The sequence below is a fragment of the Cryptomeria japonica genome, chromosome 6, assembly GCF_030272615.1.
Source record: "Cryptomeria japonica chromosome 6, Sugi_1.0, whole genome shotgun sequence".
Classification (NCBI taxonomy): domain Eukaryota; kingdom Viridiplantae; phylum Streptophyta; class Pinopsida; order Cupressales; family Cupressaceae; genus Cryptomeria; species Cryptomeria japonica.
This window is the reverse complement of record NC_081410.1, coordinates 220,490,300-220,508,295: the sequence shown is the minus strand read 5'-3', so window position 1 is coordinate 220,508,295 and position 17,996 is coordinate 220,490,300.

Here is a 17,996-nt window from a genome sequence, read left to right as displayed (position 1 = left end):
TATGGGCATATCGAACTAGCATTCGAACCCCTATAGGCACAACTCCCTACTCATTGGTCTATGGTGCATAAGCTATTTTACCTATTGAGGTCGAAATCCCATCACTACGGGTTTCCTTGCATAATCTCATCAATGATGAAGCATACAGAGTATCCCGTCTCCAAGACTTAGAGCTACTTGATGAGAAATGACAAGTTGCATACAATCACCTCAAGGCCTATCAGCAGTGCATGAGCATAAGCTATAATCATTGAGTTAGACCTCGTACATTCGAGGTAAGTGATCTTGTTCTTCAAGAAAATCCTCGTAACCAACCCAACCGGGAACATCAAGGAAAGTTTGAATCAAATTGGCTAGGTCCCTATGTTATTACTGTTGTATTTGGGTCCGGGGCATATCAGTTGGCTACTTCAGAAGGAGAACCACTAGCAGATCCGATCAACAGCATGCACCTCAAACGGTTTTATACATAAGCTGCATAGAGCATCAGGCTCCCATATATACTGGCAAAAATACCACAAACATCCAGATAAATGACCTGAAGAAAATACAAAAACATCAAAATAGTAAAGAAATATCATGCATCCAAATGGTGAACAACCACTCCGGTGGCACCTTGGGTAAGTGCGATGGTGAAAACCTGGCAAACAGGCGCCACTCGTAAAGGATATGGCTACATTATCTTTCAGACTTGTTGCGATCACATTCATTTCATCCACTCATCCATCCATCCAAAGTCATGGCTTGTTATTGATTTGCAAATCAAGAAAGTACTTCATACATCTTGCATCCCGCTTTTTCATAGTCATGTCTAAACTGGGGGCAATGCCCTTAACCTATTGATGGAAGTGGATTCTACATTGTTTTGTGATTCATTAAGTTCTTCATTCAAAACTATCTCGCAAAATCCCAAAAACATTCAAAACAATCATCAAAATCCAAAAACATCATAAAACATCAATCAAAAACAGGGCAACACCTTGTACATACTCATCCAAGCAGATACCAAACAAGCATTGAAAAATTCTCGCACGATGATCACTTCTCCAAATTAACCAAACAAATCAACATCAACACTCAAAAACTGTCTTCAACAAGGATGCATCCTTCCTTACCAAAACAAAGACAAAATAATGTTTTCTTTGACAAGAAAATGGTGTTAAGCTATCAAATACTTGGTTGATTTATGAGTACAGTCATTCGTTTATCTGTATTAGGTTCCTACTGCATTGTTTGTGTATCATCTACGCATTATTCCGATGAAGTACTGGGGCATGTACTAATGGTGTCTACGTGGGAAGTTCACTAAGCTACATGATCCTATGCAAAATGCAGTCATAGATCACTATGGCTTTCTAAATATAGCGTATACCTCGACCATATGAGCATGAACCATTACCAAGGATCCATATTCTTTATTCTTTATGTATATACTGTTTGCTTACAAAAAACAATGCTCCTTCTTTGGTTCCTCCTCATCCAATTTGGATAAAGGTTTTTGTCTCAAGATATGATCAACCCAAGATCAAGGAGGACGATCCAAGTCATGCATAAACGGAGATGATCCTTGTCTGTTCCGCAAGCAATACTCTGGTCAACTTGACCCATTATTTCAAGTTGTTTGTATTAACTTGCTATATCAAATCCATGTAAGAAATACTCTGGTCATCTTGAATCATTATGTCAAGATGCTTGTATTTTCTTCCAACATGTTAAAGCTCGATGATGAAAAATAAAGCATTATGGATCGCCATTTCATCCCATATGTATATATATTGCATTCTGTTGCATATCGCCCATCCATTCACTTATTCATATATATGTGATTTTGTATGCAAATGTGAACAAATTTAAATCTGATCAGTTATGTGAAAATTGAGCTGGTCTTGGATACAATCACGACCGAGTACTTTGATACGTCATCAATGCATCATGCAAAGCCTCAAATACCTTGCATTCATCATGATCATATCCTCATCATTACATTTAGTTGCATTTTGCATCAAGTACATTCATGTCATTTTTAATTAAATTTCATATAGTTAATTTAATTTATTGACATTAGTCTTCTTATATCATTTGCATCATTGCATAATCATGATGATTAGATTCATTCATATGATCAAATTGTCCTTGATTGTATTAACCATTTATTATGCATTCATCCAGTGTCAGTTACCAATCCTCACTTACCATCCTTTATCATTTATCATTGCATACATTCATTTATCTATTCATTAGTTAAAAGGTGCATTCATTCATCCATTATTAAGTGTCTTATTATGCTCATTTTAGGGTTCATTTACATTGCATTCATTATCCTTTTTAATTGCATTAAGGTGCAGTTATTAAAACCATAAGTTGCATTATCATCACATTATCATTTTACTTAATCATATTTAGGCATTTAGAATCATAAAACCATTTGTCTCCAAACATTGGTTCATACCATTTTATATATCCATTATACGTATGCATTCATTTAGACATCATCATATAAACATTTGTACTTTACATTTGTTCATCCATATTACATTCATCTAAAAACATCTAGATGCATATCCATACATAAATCATTCGTTCTTTGCATTAACATCATTGCATATCATTATCTCATCATTATATCAAACATGAAAGCACAAAAGATCCTATCCATATCATCATAAGCATACATCATCATCATGGCATTACATACATAAAGCATTACATCCACAAAACATGCACACATGTATAAACCTACATGCATATGTCAGTATCCAACATCATAAATCATCATTAAAACATGCATATAGGAATCATCTCATAAAAGCATACATATACACGTATCCATCTAAGCATAAACTCATAAAATCACCATCATGCATAACATCCATACATATCAAATGCATATAATCAAAATATGGGATCTCCTCATATATATCATCTCATGTATCAGAGTACAATGAAGTCTACAAAATCGGCTACCAAGAGCCATCCAAGACATAGTCCAAAATAACAATATAAATACACATATATGCAAAAAGCTCTCTCAAATGCCGCTCTGACCAGATGCTGCACCACCATCACCACCTGCTCTAGGACTAGTCCTTGCTCTAGGACTAGTCACTGCACCACCTGATCTATCTCCCCGTGGAGGACCCATCAAACCCCCACTAGCTCCTGCATCCCCTGATCTATCCCTCCATAGAGGACCCATCACACCCCCACTGCTCTGCATCCTCTGTGATCGCTCTGATCTGGCCTACCACATCTGTGAATAGCTTAGTGCCCGCTGACTAGATGGTACCACTTGCTCATACAGGCTCCGCCAATAAGCCACCTCCTCACATGCTCTCCGTACCTCCCTCACCAATGCCTCTATAGATGGGCCATGTCCCTGTGCTCCCTCCAAAACCCTCACTCTCACCTGCAACTGGCTCAACCTGTCCATGGCCTAATCTCTCTCCTGCAGCACTATAGTCAGCTCTAACTCTCGTGCAAATAACTGCACATCCCTAGCTACAACCTCCATCTCCAAATCCTCCACCTGCACATCTCTAGCTGCAACCTCCACCTCCAGATCCTCTACCCGTGTCTCGGCTGCTATCAGTCGAGTATGCAAATGTGCTAGCATATGCTCCCAAGGATCACCCCCCTTGTCACTCCCTCCCTTGTCTCCATAGGTGCCTCTCCAGTGGCTCCCTCCCCTATGTCCATCGGTATCTCCCTCTCCATACCTCAGCTACCTAATCTAACTCCTCCCGACACCAACGACCCCTGTGATATCCACAGTGGCAATCCGCCTCTCCCTCTGAACTGGACCCGACCACCTAAGCCACCTAATCCGCCACCTCCACCATCTCCTCCTCCTCCTCCCCTGCCATCTCCTCTCCCTCCTCCACCTATTATCAATCCTCGACCTCCTCCCCTCCTCCATCTTTATCCCCTCTCATCCTCAAAAGCAGGAATCAGCTCTGCTGGATCGGATGTTTGTAGAATCGGATGAGCTGCCATATACTGTGTATACTCATCTGACACCCCAGCATCCACCACCCTCGACCGTATATCCCATGGCCTCTCTTGAAGCGTTCGAAACTCTGCCAATGTCTGATCATATGGAAGTACTAGCCCCCATGCATACCTCTTTTGGACCACTCTGGTGTACTCTCCTGATCCTCTCGGCAATCCCTGCTGCCATCCAAACTGCCTCAAAACCCTGCTTGACACCTGTCTCTCTACATCATAGGAGGTCCTCTCAATCAGGAATCGGGTCATGAATATGTAGGGCAAGGCCTTCGCATCATCCTCCCATGGCTCACACTCTAGATAAGGTCTCCAGATCACCGCATCAAGATCCTCTAGTGCCCGCCGCCACCACTCTAACTTCCCCAGGTGGGGCTGGCTCATCATTCCATTGTACATAAACATATAAGGCTGATCAATAGCTCAAAATCTAAGACTCACTGGTCGAGTCACTGGTAAGTGCTCCTATGCCCAAATGAGCAGCAGCGTCACTCCTACTGCCAACGAGCCTCTCCCACAGTACGCTACCTCATGCAGCTCCTGATACATGTGCGCTAACACACACGGTCCCCAGGCAAATCGAGTCCCCTCCATCATCATCTGCTCTATAACCTGTCCCCATCCAATGACCAGACCATGCGAGCGCCTATCAGGACACAGTAGCCCTCCCACAATCCCAGATAAAACTGCAGGCAATGGCTCATACAATGTCGCGATCTCCTCCCAGGCTATGGAGGCATCATCAATGAACATGTCCTCATCAAAGAATCGTTGAACTGCTACACTCCCCCATGATCTGTCATATGTGACTAGCTCACCCCGAATGGGAATATGAAGGATACACCACACATCCTCCAAAGTCACTGTCATCTCCCCTTGTGCAAGTCTCACTGTGTCAGTGCTCTGTTAAAGCTGTAATCAAACCGTGATTCATCTAAATCATGGGCATATGCATCACATCGTACAGCCCAGTCGCTGCAATGCAATCAATTACGGCCTTTGCCAGCCGATCCCGTAACCCCTGTGTCGTTGGATGTCTCTCACATAACTGTAACAACGTAGATCCTCCTGCATATAGGCATCAATCAATCATCATCAGTTGTTTTGTTTTCAAACTTTCTTAAGTTTAAACCTAGACTATCAACAGATACTTTGATCAAGTATCTTCGGGTCTCAACAGGTAAGCAATCATGGCACACCTAGACTTCATCAGGCATTTATCCTAATGACCTAAGTCTCATTAGGGCTGCTATGGTTCAAAACAACTCTCACTTCACATCCCTATCCATCCATCATTGGCATCGGGATATTTTTTCACACACACTGGGGCATCTATTTTTCCTCAACAAAAGCGCTAAACCCCTAACAATAGCACTAAACCCCTAACAATAGCGCTAAAACCATCACAACAGTGCTTAATCAACCCTACAAAAGCGCTAAAATTGCAAAAGCACTACAAGACCTATGCAATAGCGCTACTTAAAAACAAAAGCGCTCAATTCACCCCTCAATAGCGCTTAACAAACAAACACGCTTAAACATACACACAAAAGCGCTAATATTTGCAAAAGCACTCAAGCAACAACACAATAGCGTCATTGCGGCACAAAAGCGCTAGTTAATTGGACAAAAGCGCCAAAACATAGTTTCGGCGCTATTGTCCTAACTAAACTTGGACTCAGCAAAAAACATATCAAAAATGCATGAAATTCAAAATTTCAAATTTGCGTACCACTGGTCCGTAGTCGTCTGGCCACTGGAATCGACGGACTCACTCGAAACGGTGCTCTGCAATAGGTACCAGCATCCTGACTGCTGCTCGCTCCTCTCAAACGTCACTATAAGAGCTCTAGTTTCACACTGGTCGCGGTAACAAATGATCTTGTTTTCACCCCTTTCTCCCCATTTAAACCCTTCGTCGTCATCGTAACTTTCCCCCGCTCACCGCCGTGGTCCCCGTGAACTTCCTAAGCCTCCCATTTCTCCATTTTATCTCTGATTTCTTCTATTTTTCACTCGTGTTGCTAACTTCTTCTCTTCTATCACCCTGCCAATTTTCATTCTTTTTCGAGAGATCGCTCAATTTTTTAAAAAAAATCGATCCATCTCTCGAAGGGGCATACCACCCATTAAATCTACATTCTATGGGGCATATTTCTTCGCACCTATTTTTCTCTTTCTTTGAAACGATGCGATAAACCGCACCGTCTCAAAGAGGGGCAAATGTAGTCACATAAATCTGTCCAGTTTAATTAAATGAATATTTGTATTTATTTGATTAAAAATCCACTAGCCATTAGTTAATTAAATTGATATTTAATTAATTCATCTTCAAACATTCTCTTATTAATTAAATAAATTATTCAATTTATTTTAATTAATTCATTAAAACCAAATTCACAATCAATTAAATAAATAAATCATATTTATTTCATTTAATCCTCTTTTCCTCTTTTAAATAAATTAAATCAAACATTTATTTAATTCATTTATCACCCCCCCCCCCCACTTGCATTTTCCTACAAATGCAACTTGCACACATTTATTGAAATAAATTAATTTTATTTTAAAAATCCTATTTCTCCTCACCCACCAAACCCACTTGCAAATCTAATCCCCTTCTAGATTCTTCTAACCCCTTCCTAATTAGCCTAATCCATTCCCTAATTATTGTCACTTTCCTAAGCAACTTGGAGTCACTTCTCAAAGACTTCAAACTCTTTGAAAAACATTTAATGTTTTGTGTGTTCAACAATTTTAACCTCCAAAGTCTTCCAAAACCACTAATGGCTCTTACATTACCATTTATGGTTATTTCAACTTGCACTCATGTGTCTCCTCAAGCATTTATTGCTTTGACCATGGTTATCCCTTTTGCCTTGCACAAGAGTTTATCCATTGGATAAAAACTTTATTCTTTGAATAAAGAATTTATCCATTCAACTAACTTTGACCTTAACTTCCAAGTTAACCTTCAGATCATGTCAAGCATTTAATGCTTATTCCCTCTCCTCTCAACCTATCTCACATTGACACTTGTCATCCTGGGATTGGGTTGAAAGCCCTCACATGGATCTCAAATCATTCAATCCTGACCCTTATTGAGATTACTCAATCTCAACCATCCATTGCTTCATTTTTCTTATAAATAGAGCCCATTTCTTCATAATTCAGATCCTCAAAACTTGTATGCATTTAACCTATAGTGAATTTTAGAGAGCATTTAGCATAAATAACTCATATATTGTCATCTTGGACTAAAATAAATCTTAGTTCTTTTTCATAATATGTTTTATTAGTTTGTTTTACACTTGCATAGCATAAGCTTAATATCATTTACAATCTTGAATCTCCATAAGCATCCATAGTGCAAAAAGTTGCTAAGAGCTACACTATTTTGGAACTTGGAGAGGAGAGGAACAAAGGAGAAGGAGCTAAGAGCATGTTAAGAGGCATTTGGAGATGCCTTCTTACATTTGTGTCATTTGTTAAATATGTTAGCATGATCTTAGTATCTCTTTTGATATGCCTGCTTAGATTAGTTCTTGGTTGAATAACACTAACTATTTCTTGTGTGTTTTTGTGTGTTATACAACTACAGGTTCCAGTCTAACCTTTGGGTCTTTTTGCAGAGCATCAGTACACACACACACACACACACACACACACACACACACACATATCTAGTTATCTATATGTATGTATGTATATATATAAGTATGTATGTATATGTATATATATCTATAGATATGCATATATACATACATAAACACATATTATATATGTATGCTTATACATATCTGTAGTAAATGCTAAGTTTACAAGCATACATTATTATGTCTTCATAACTCGTATGAGATTTATGAAATGCAAAATAATGGTTTTAGTTCTACATAACCCGTACGGGTTATGTAGAACTGCAAATAGTACTTTTTGTTTTTCAAAACTCGTGTGGGTTTTGGCTTGGTAAGAGGGTTGGAAAACGACCCTAAGACTTGCAAGCCCATTTTCCCCCCATTTTTGTCCCTTTACATGCTTTTTTATCTTCCAACATGATTTCTCGACTTCGTCGTCATCAAGTTTGCAAATGATCAAGTGGATATCTCTAAAATTACCACCATAATCTCACACGTCGTCTCAGTTTTCTAACCATATAAATTTTTCTATTTTTGGACAACATTAGCATAGTAAACTTTTATTTTCTTTACCAGTGCCTTGACAGTGCTTACAGACATATGTCTACCATTTTTTTAATAAATTTTGATATACTGGACCAAATTCAAAATAAATTACATATTATTGTTCTACACTAGATTCTATACACTTTTAAAAAAAAAAGTTTGCATTTTTATTATTTTGATGCAAGTTATGCCCAGCGCACGAACATGTACCAAATTTGCAGGATGTGGTCACTTCAAAAAATTATTAAAAAAAATACTCAACGGGAAATTACAAAAAAATACACAACATCTAGATCTCACTCTTACCTATCATCCTACCTAAGGGTTTTTCAAAATACTAAATCTAATTATATATTTTGTGCAGCACACGAAAAACTGCTATGTTATGTTTTTCTGAAAAAATTAGGAACAATTTTTTCGTGCGTAAGAGGTTTGACCCTCTTAATCTTATCCAATTTTTAAAAAGTTTAGTAGTTAGAAACTAGATCCAGAGTACTACAATTCTTATTCTTTTCTCAACTCCTAGTTTTGAGTGCATCACGTTCAAATATCTCTGAAGTTCAGATTTACTAGGTTTACCTATTTTCAGGGAAAAAAAAAAAAGTGGTCACTTATACCCCCCTTTTTGTTCACCGTCTTGGTGCACTTACCCACCACCAAACCAAGAAATATCCAACAATATGCTAACATATCATGATTATATCTGTAATAAGTCTGAACATCTAGAGCAACAACCAAGTGTGGAAAACAGAATTAGTACATTGACATCAATGACAATCATGCTAAAACATCAGTAATCTTCACATTTGCAAAAATCTCCCCCTTTGTCATTGATGGAAAAATTTATGAATGACAAACAATTTCTCCGACAACATGTTCAAAATACTTCTCAAACACTTCTCCCCCTTAGAAAGAAAAACCATGTACTTCCAAACTTCTCAAGCTCACAAACTTCTCAAACTTCTCCCCCTTTGACATCAAGGACAAAGGTAGAGAGAAATAAATATTAGAAACCACTATGCTCCCCCTAAGAGGAATCCCCAAACATTATCCCAAACAGAAATATGCATGAATTATCCTAGACTAATGCACTGCCAAATATATTTAGTTCAAACTAGGAAGAGGAATAACCTGTAACAATTGTCGAAGATACTCAAAAGCATCTTTGCACAATGACTTTCTAAAGATATTTGTAAATTTCTCTTTGTAGATACATATTCAAGTTTTATTTCATTATCCACTACTTTTTCTCTCAAGAAATGATACCGAATAGAAATATGCTTTGTTCTGGAATGCAAAACTGGGTTCTTAGAAATATTGATTGCACGTGTATTATCACACATGATTGATATATGTTCATCAAACAATATGCCAATATCCTTCAATGTTTGTTTCATCCAAAGTACCTAAGTGCAACATGAAGTAGTTGCAATGTACTCAACTTTTGCAGTTGATAAAGATATAGAATCCTACTTATTACTTAGCCAAGGAAAAATGGTCCACCACTTGTACTTTTCCTGCCATCAACACTTCTTGCCCAATCTACATCAATATAAGCTTTCAAATGTAAGTTTTATCCTTTGGGATACCACAATCCAAAATCTTCTATTCCTTTCAAGTATTTGAATATCCTTTTTACTGCAACAACATGTGAATCTTTTTGTTCTTGCTGAAATCTAGCTGCAAGACAAATAACATACATGATATCTAGTCTTGTATTAGTCAAATATAAAAATTCTCCAATCATTGATCTATACTTGCTTGCATTGGTCTTAGGGGATTTGTCATCATTAGTCAACTTGCATTCAGTAGTCATGGGAGCACTACTAGTTTGGAGTTCTCCAATCCAAATTTCTTGAACAGTTCTTTAGCACATTTTGAATGAGAAATGAAAATGTCTTTACTATTTTGATTTACTTGTAATCCAAGAAAGAAATTCAAGTCACCGATCATAGACATTTTAAATTCCTTTTGTAAGGAAGTTAAGTATCGGAACAACTTCCTACACTAACCTTGAGAGGAGGGTAATGCAAAAAAATTTCAAATCATCACAACAGTTACATAAAACATTAATAGGTATAATAACATTCAAACCATAACACAGTGATTTATGTGGGGAAACCCCTTTCAGAAGAAAAAAGCCACACTCTTAAAGTCGCCCAATACATTATTCAACAACAAAAAATAGATTATAATATACTTGAGAGCAAGCTCTTTGTAGGAGTACCACTAATCAGATATTCAGAGGTAACTCAATAGCCATAAGACTCTTACACACAACCTCTATCTCACGCACCTCATATAAAGGAGATACAATATAAGAAATCGTCAAACGGTATTACAAAACCATGGGCTAAAACCACCCAATAAGGTGTAGATGATCTTATCTCCCTTCTAGATGCCCTATGACGTGTTAAAACACACATCAACACGTGTCCCTCCCTTTTACAACCCATTTATGTGTTCGATGTATTTTACGTTTCCTATTTCAGGAGTACAAACTTTTGGAGGCCATAACTTGTGAACCATGTGTCTGATTGATGAACCGTTTGAAACACCAGAAATCTCGTGAAGTGCTCTATTGCCTCGTAAACTACTACGACATTTACGCCTACTTTTTAAGTCATTTCAGGGCCTCTAAAGTCCTCAAAATCAAATTTAAACCTTTCATTAGACCCCTTCAAAACGAAAAAATTTAATATCTTCAAAACTAGTTGTGATCTTGCGACATAACTTTACTGGAATGCTTATCTAGCCAACCAGAAACTTCGGGGAGAACTTTGCACCATTTTGTGGCCAAATGAAAACTTACTATAAATAGTAACCTTATGTAAATGCAAGGTTGAGACACCATTTTCCCAACAACGATTAAGATCTTACTTGATTCAACTTTGAAGTAGAGATTGTTGTCAGCAAACCCTTTTTGAAAACCTTGACTCGGTAGATACTTATCTAACCTTCCATACCAAACTCTAGGTGCTTCCTTTAATCCATACAATGCCTTCCCCAATCTGTAAACAACATCTGGATCATCTAATAACCTGAATCCTTCTGGTTGTTCAATGTAGACTTCTTCTTTTAATTCCATTCATAAATGCTAATTTCACCTCCATTTGCTAGACTTTGAAATCCTTATATATCGCAAAATAACTTATTCGAATAGCCTCCATTCTAGAAACAGGAGAATAAGTTTCTTCAAAATCAATTCTTTCAACTTGAGTGTAACCTTTGCGTACCAATGTTGCTTTGTTTCTTACAACCTGACCATCCTCGTTTAGTTTATTATGGAACACCCACTTTGTTCTAATACGTGCTTATTAGTCAGTCTAGGTACCAATTCCCAAGTCCAATTTTTCTCAATTTGATCTAGCTCTTCCTTCATAGCTTTCATCCAATTCTGATCTTTCCAGGCTTCTTCAACTATCTTAGGTTCAGTCTCAGAAAGTAATCACAAAATAACTTATTCTTCACCAGCTTTGCTTCATGTAATGAATCCTCTGTTTTTATCTCCTATGATTTGATTCTTAGAATGATTTTTATGCACATACCTCGAGGTTTTTTATGTAGTTACTGGAGCAACCCAGGTTTCTTTAAGCCTTTCTTCATCTTTTCTCTTCTCTTCTCCTTCATCAGATCCATACCCTTCTTGTATAACAACTTCTTTTGAAATTTTCTCATCGACCTTCACATTTGCACTTTCGACAATTTTGTTCAATCTCTTGTTATAACATCTGTAAGTTTTGCTCTTTGTAGAATAACCAAGAAATATACCTTTATCTACTTTGCTATCAAACTTTCGAAGGTTTCTTTCATATCTCTGGATATAGCAAGTGCTTCCAAAAACCTTGAAGTACTTTATAGATGGGATTCTTACATACTATAGTTTACATGATGTCTTCCCAAACTTCTTTCTGAATAAAACTCTATTTAGGGTATCCATGGCATTGTGTATAACTTCTCTCTAGTAAACTTCCGGTAGGTTGGCTTCCTTGATCATAGTTCTTGCCACCTCTTGAATAGTCTTGTTCATCCTTTCAACTATGTAACCATAGAGATTGAACAAACATTGTAAACATTGTCAGTGTTATGCTTTCCGTCAAAGATAATAGAACCAATTCCAACAATTTGAACAATCTGACCATCTCCAAATCTAAATGAATGGTTGATTGACAATGAAGATGATCAAGGAAGCAAACCATTTAGGTTTTCCTTCATCTCTTTGGATATAACAAGTGCTTCCAAAAACCTTGAAGTACTTTACAGATGGGATTTACAACCACCATCATGAAAAACAACATTGTAACCATTTTCGCATGTTTGTCCAACACCAAAAAGATTATGATGTAATCCTTTTACATAGTAAACATTGCCAGTGTTATGATTTTCATCAAAGGTAATAGAACCAATTCCAACAATTTGAGCAATATGATCATCTCCAGATCTAATAGAACCACCATCATATTTTTCATCTCCAAATCTAAATGGTTTGCTTCCTTGATCATCTCCACTGTCAATCGACCATTCATTTCTATCTCTCCTAACATGTAATGTTGAAGCAACAGTCTCAACAATCTTAGAGTTATTAGATTTAGGTCCATCTTTTTCTACCATGAACAAACAATCACCATCCTCATAATTTGACCATCATCTAAAATTCTAGCATCATCTCTAACATAGTAGGCTTTCTTATTGAATTTTCCTTTATAATCCTTAAACATATGTTTTGATCCTCTTTCGGGACATCTAGATGCATAATGACCAATCTTTCCACATTTAAAACATTTAAGAGGTAACATACCTTTATACTTGTTGGTTCTTCTTTTCAGTTTTCTCACAAAATTTGCTTCCATCTCATCCAAGCTTTCATCATCAGAATCTTCATCTGATGCTTTTGATGCTTTAAAGTTGTTTCTAATTTTTCTTTTTCTTTGCCAAACTTCTTCATCTCAAACATAATTAAGGTGCCAAACAACTGTTCTCTAGTGAATTTTGTTAGATCATAGGTTTCTTCAATAGCTGATATTTTATCACTGAAACTCTCCAGTAAGGTTCTCATGATCTTCTGTATTACATCCTTTTCATCCAAAACATCTCCAAGATCTCTGATTTCATTCACAACACTATCAACCTTCTGAAAATATCTCACAACTCCTTCACCTTAATCCATTCTCAAATTCTCATAAGTGCACTTAGCAGTTTGCATCTTAGATAGCTTGACTCTTTCATTTCCTTCATAAATACTTTTCAACCTTTCTCACACTTCATAATTAGTATCTAAATCAATTCACCAATTCAATTTTAGATAAAGCACTAAAGATAGCATACCTTGCTCATTCATTTTCTTCATAAGATTCAATCTCATCCGATGTAGTAGGTCCATTTCCTAGTGTCAAATACTTAGTCTTCATAGCCTTGTAAGTCTTGTAACTCAGAGAAATCAAATATCCTCGCATCTTTACTTTCCAGAAACTATAGTTACATCCTTCAAAGGTAGGGATATTCAATTTGTGTGCCATCAGATCTCCTCGAGTAGTTAGTCTCACTTTCTAGGAACCAAAGCTCTAATACCAATAGTTGAATAATCTAGACAATTGAGAGGGGGGGAGGGGGGGGTTGAATCAGTTGTTAATTGAAATTTAACTGATTACATAATTAGATTCGACAAATATAAATTTCAGATTACATAACCATGAACAAATGATCACATGAAAAGAGCACACACAAGAGACACCAAATTTGACATGGAAAACCCAAGGAGGGAAAAACCACAGAGAATTTTAGTTCTCATAATAGAACACATGTTAGGGTGACATCGGTTAAGGTGGTTTTTACAAGAGGGCTCACTGCCAGGATTGCTCACTGTAGGTGAGCTCATTGCCCAGCTAAAACTACAAGAAAAGGAGGGCTCACTACCTAGAGGAAGAAAGAAATAATCCACCACAAAAAGCACAAATGCTACTATGTTGCAATGTTGAAAGAAACCTTAGTCTCACTGCCACTGTACCAAACAACATCAATGAACAACCACACTAATCAGCCACTTTACATTGTCAAAGATAGAACTTCCTTCTACAATCAACTTCCTTTAGCTAAGCCTTCTTTATCATATTTTTCATTACAAGTGATCTTTATATATATATATATATATATATATATATATATATATATATTTCTAGTCAGTCAAGGAGACAATAAATCATAATTCAAAAAATAGGTCTTCACTAAGCATTCTTGCGATGGAGAGGAATGAAAAGTGGACCACACCACAATACAACAACATGTCATCCAAATGCCGCAATCACCAGACCAAAAAGAACATCTGAGGTTAACCAGATTGGGTAAGAAGACTTCTAGAGCACAACAATACATGTCAAATCAAAATAATGAAGATGTATGCACTAGAAGCACAAAACCAGAAACACAGCAAAAGAACTAAAGATGTGGATCAATGTTGAGCTCTACAAACTCTATCAAAAAAAGCATCATCAGCACAACATAGACTTCTGAAAAATACCTTCTGGACCACCAAACCACAAAATAGGAATCTCAAAGCAATATCCAACAATGTGCTGACATATCATGAATATATTTGCAATAAGTCTGAACATCTGGAGCAACAATCAAGCGTGGAAAACACAATCAGTATGTTGACAACCATACTGAAACATCAATCATCTTCACATTTGCAACACATAGCTATGAAAATAAGTGACAATGCATGTAATATACTTGAAACTTGAAGACTGGAACTAAACCATCCATGAAAATGTTTTGAAATTTTTCATCATCTAAAGTGTGACTTGAATAAAAGCTAATCCTTAAAATTATGATATGTTATCTCTAATTAGCTCTTATTTTTCTTGTTTTTATTTCATGAGGTCAATAGCATATGTATTAGGTGCAATATTATAATAAAATAATGTTTCATGAAAGAACCAACCAAATCTTCAATGGAAATGATAGAAGCATATGATATTGAATCAAACCAAGTAAGTGCATAACCACTCAAACTTGATGAGAACACCTTAGCAAGAAATTGATCCTTGTAAAAACAAGTGAGGCACATAACTTGGAATTACTATAAATGTCATAATGAATCAATGTTTCTACAATAGTATACTTTAAAAAATAAGGTGCCACAAATCCACTTGGTGTGGGATAAGTCAAGATGTCATGTGCCAAATGAATGTGTAATAGAAATTTGATAGGATCTTTTTGTTTAAGGTTTTGTTCATAATCATCAACATTTTTTAGATATGCTATTTCACTAGTGAGGGAGCTCAAATAAGGAGAAATATTATTTTCAATTTGCCCCAAATCCATGTGTAATAGTTGAAGAAAATTTATCATCATCTAGTATCACATTGCCCTTATATACATTAAGTAAATATTTTAAAATGTGCAAGATATAAGTAGGAGTTTCACGTAACTATTCAAAGATATTTCATGTGAAATCATGAGTTGGTCCAAATGAGAGTCTCTATCAAAAAGTTTTAAACCATTATGATGTATATAGAAAATGATGGGATTACTAAAGAAGGACCACTAAAGTGTGTATGAGGAACAAATCATCATGAGAAGATAAAGGCATATAGCTCTTCTTATTGCTAAACATATCATCTGTAAGGCATGATTTGAAAGATAGGGGAGAAGGATTATCAACCTTGTGTTAAGGTAAAACATGTTTATCACCATCACTAGGATCCTCAAGGAAAGATGAAGCAAGAGAAGTAAAAGTAGAAAAATTCATGAGTGAAAATAGAATTCTAGCATGAGATGTATAAAAATATATGTTTACTAGATGTAGATGATGGAAAAGAAACAAAAGATAAATCATGAGAAGTTGTCACTAGTTCGTACTATCTTCTTATGCAATAGGGCTTGAAAAATAAATAATGAAAGTATGTGCCAAGTTCATAAAATATATGTAATCTAAACAAGATGAGTCAAACCATTATAATGCTCTACCACTCAAATGAAGTCTAAATTCACTAATCAATAAAATAGCATCCTCCAAATACTCATAATTGAAAAGTAAGAAAGATTTAATTTGTAAAGAAGAATTAATAGAACCATCAAAATCAAGTAGTAAGTCCTCACTAAAAATAATAATGTCAGCATGTAATATGGAAAGAGGCAATAAAATGTGAGTAATATCCTTAGGAGAAAAATAATTATTGTTAACAAGCATGGTATCATCATGTAAGGTATCATTAGTCAAAAGAACATAATGAAAATATCCATGGGATTCACTTGAGATATTAAAGAAACATCATGATAAGTTATAAATGCTATCCAGTTGAACACAAGGCAATGCATGTAGATCACTATCACGAGTTGTATCATCAAAAGAGAATGGATCTACAAAAATAGATATAGAACTAAGACATGCAAGCGACATATCATGAGGTACATCAATGCCATGAATATGATTAAGGAAGCATGGCCTCGTCAATGTTTGTAATCTCAAGTGTATCACTAACATGATCATCATGATCACAAACCATAGATAAAATAAGATCAATATGAATCTCATAAGCAAGTGAATTAAGGATATCCAAGATAAAGTAAAAAGCACTAACCAAATATATGAGAGAGAGGTAAAGAAATTATACAATTAAATAGTGCCTCCATGGACAATACATCCCCACCCATAGTATAAAAAGACATAAGTTCATCAGGGATGAAGGATCAAAAGCCAAAAGTTGTATGAACATGTCAAAATTTGAATTTTATGCATGTAAATCAACAAGAGAAAATGACCTATATGGATCCATGATAAACAATGACACTTCAAGTGTGGGTTGATAAGATGAACTATGTATGGGATAATGAAAGAATCAAATCATAAGGTCAAATGGTGTAAAAGATGTATTTAATCTAATATTAGATGAAAAAATCAAATGCTTATTAGGTCTAAAACAAATCAACAAATGTAAAATAGGTATTAAGCAATGTTACAATGTGTCACAAAACCCTAAAGCAAAGATATAGCAGATGAATCACAAAAAACAATTGAAACCCTACTCAACTATGATGCGGAAGATAATTAAAAAAGTCATATCTGAAAACCGTAATGGGAGAAACAAACCATAAGGTCAAAAGCCTAAAAGATGTAGGACAAGTTGTGTTCACCAAAATATAAATAGATAAAGTGATTTTACCAAATTTAGGTTTAATAAAAAAATAAGACATTTGATTAACCTTCTTTAAAGCTATTATAAACCATATAACACTTTGAAATCTAGAAATACTAGAAATGAAAGTATTAGCTAATTTTAGTATCTGATAAATAGTTCTTTGTTGTTTTGATCATAATATTTTTACTCTAACTTAAAATTACATACTAGAAATGAAAGTATTAGCTAATTTTAGTGGTTGATAAATAGTTCTTTGTTGTTTTGATCATAATATTTTTACTCTAACTTAAAATTACAACTTCTTATATGCATTAGAAGCATAGCGATGGAATTTGAACTGACTTGCTCTCATAATTGAATAGATCAATCCTAAGTGCTTCAAGTACAATCCCAAGTGTTGCAAAAATGAATTGCAACTCATGGGAATGATCTAACATAAAGTTGCAATAATGTTCCTTGCACCTTTGCCTTGTGTTTGATTTTGTCAACACAATGTTTATAAACACTTTAGAGAGTTTGTTGGAGCACTAAGATCATATTCTCTAAGTCAACCCTCTATTAGAGTGAACTTTATGGTTTAGAGCTACTTATCTAAGACAACATGCACAAATGGCTTATATGATTTTGATGCATATGTGTTATTTTTGAGTTCTTCATCCAAATGTTCCTAAAT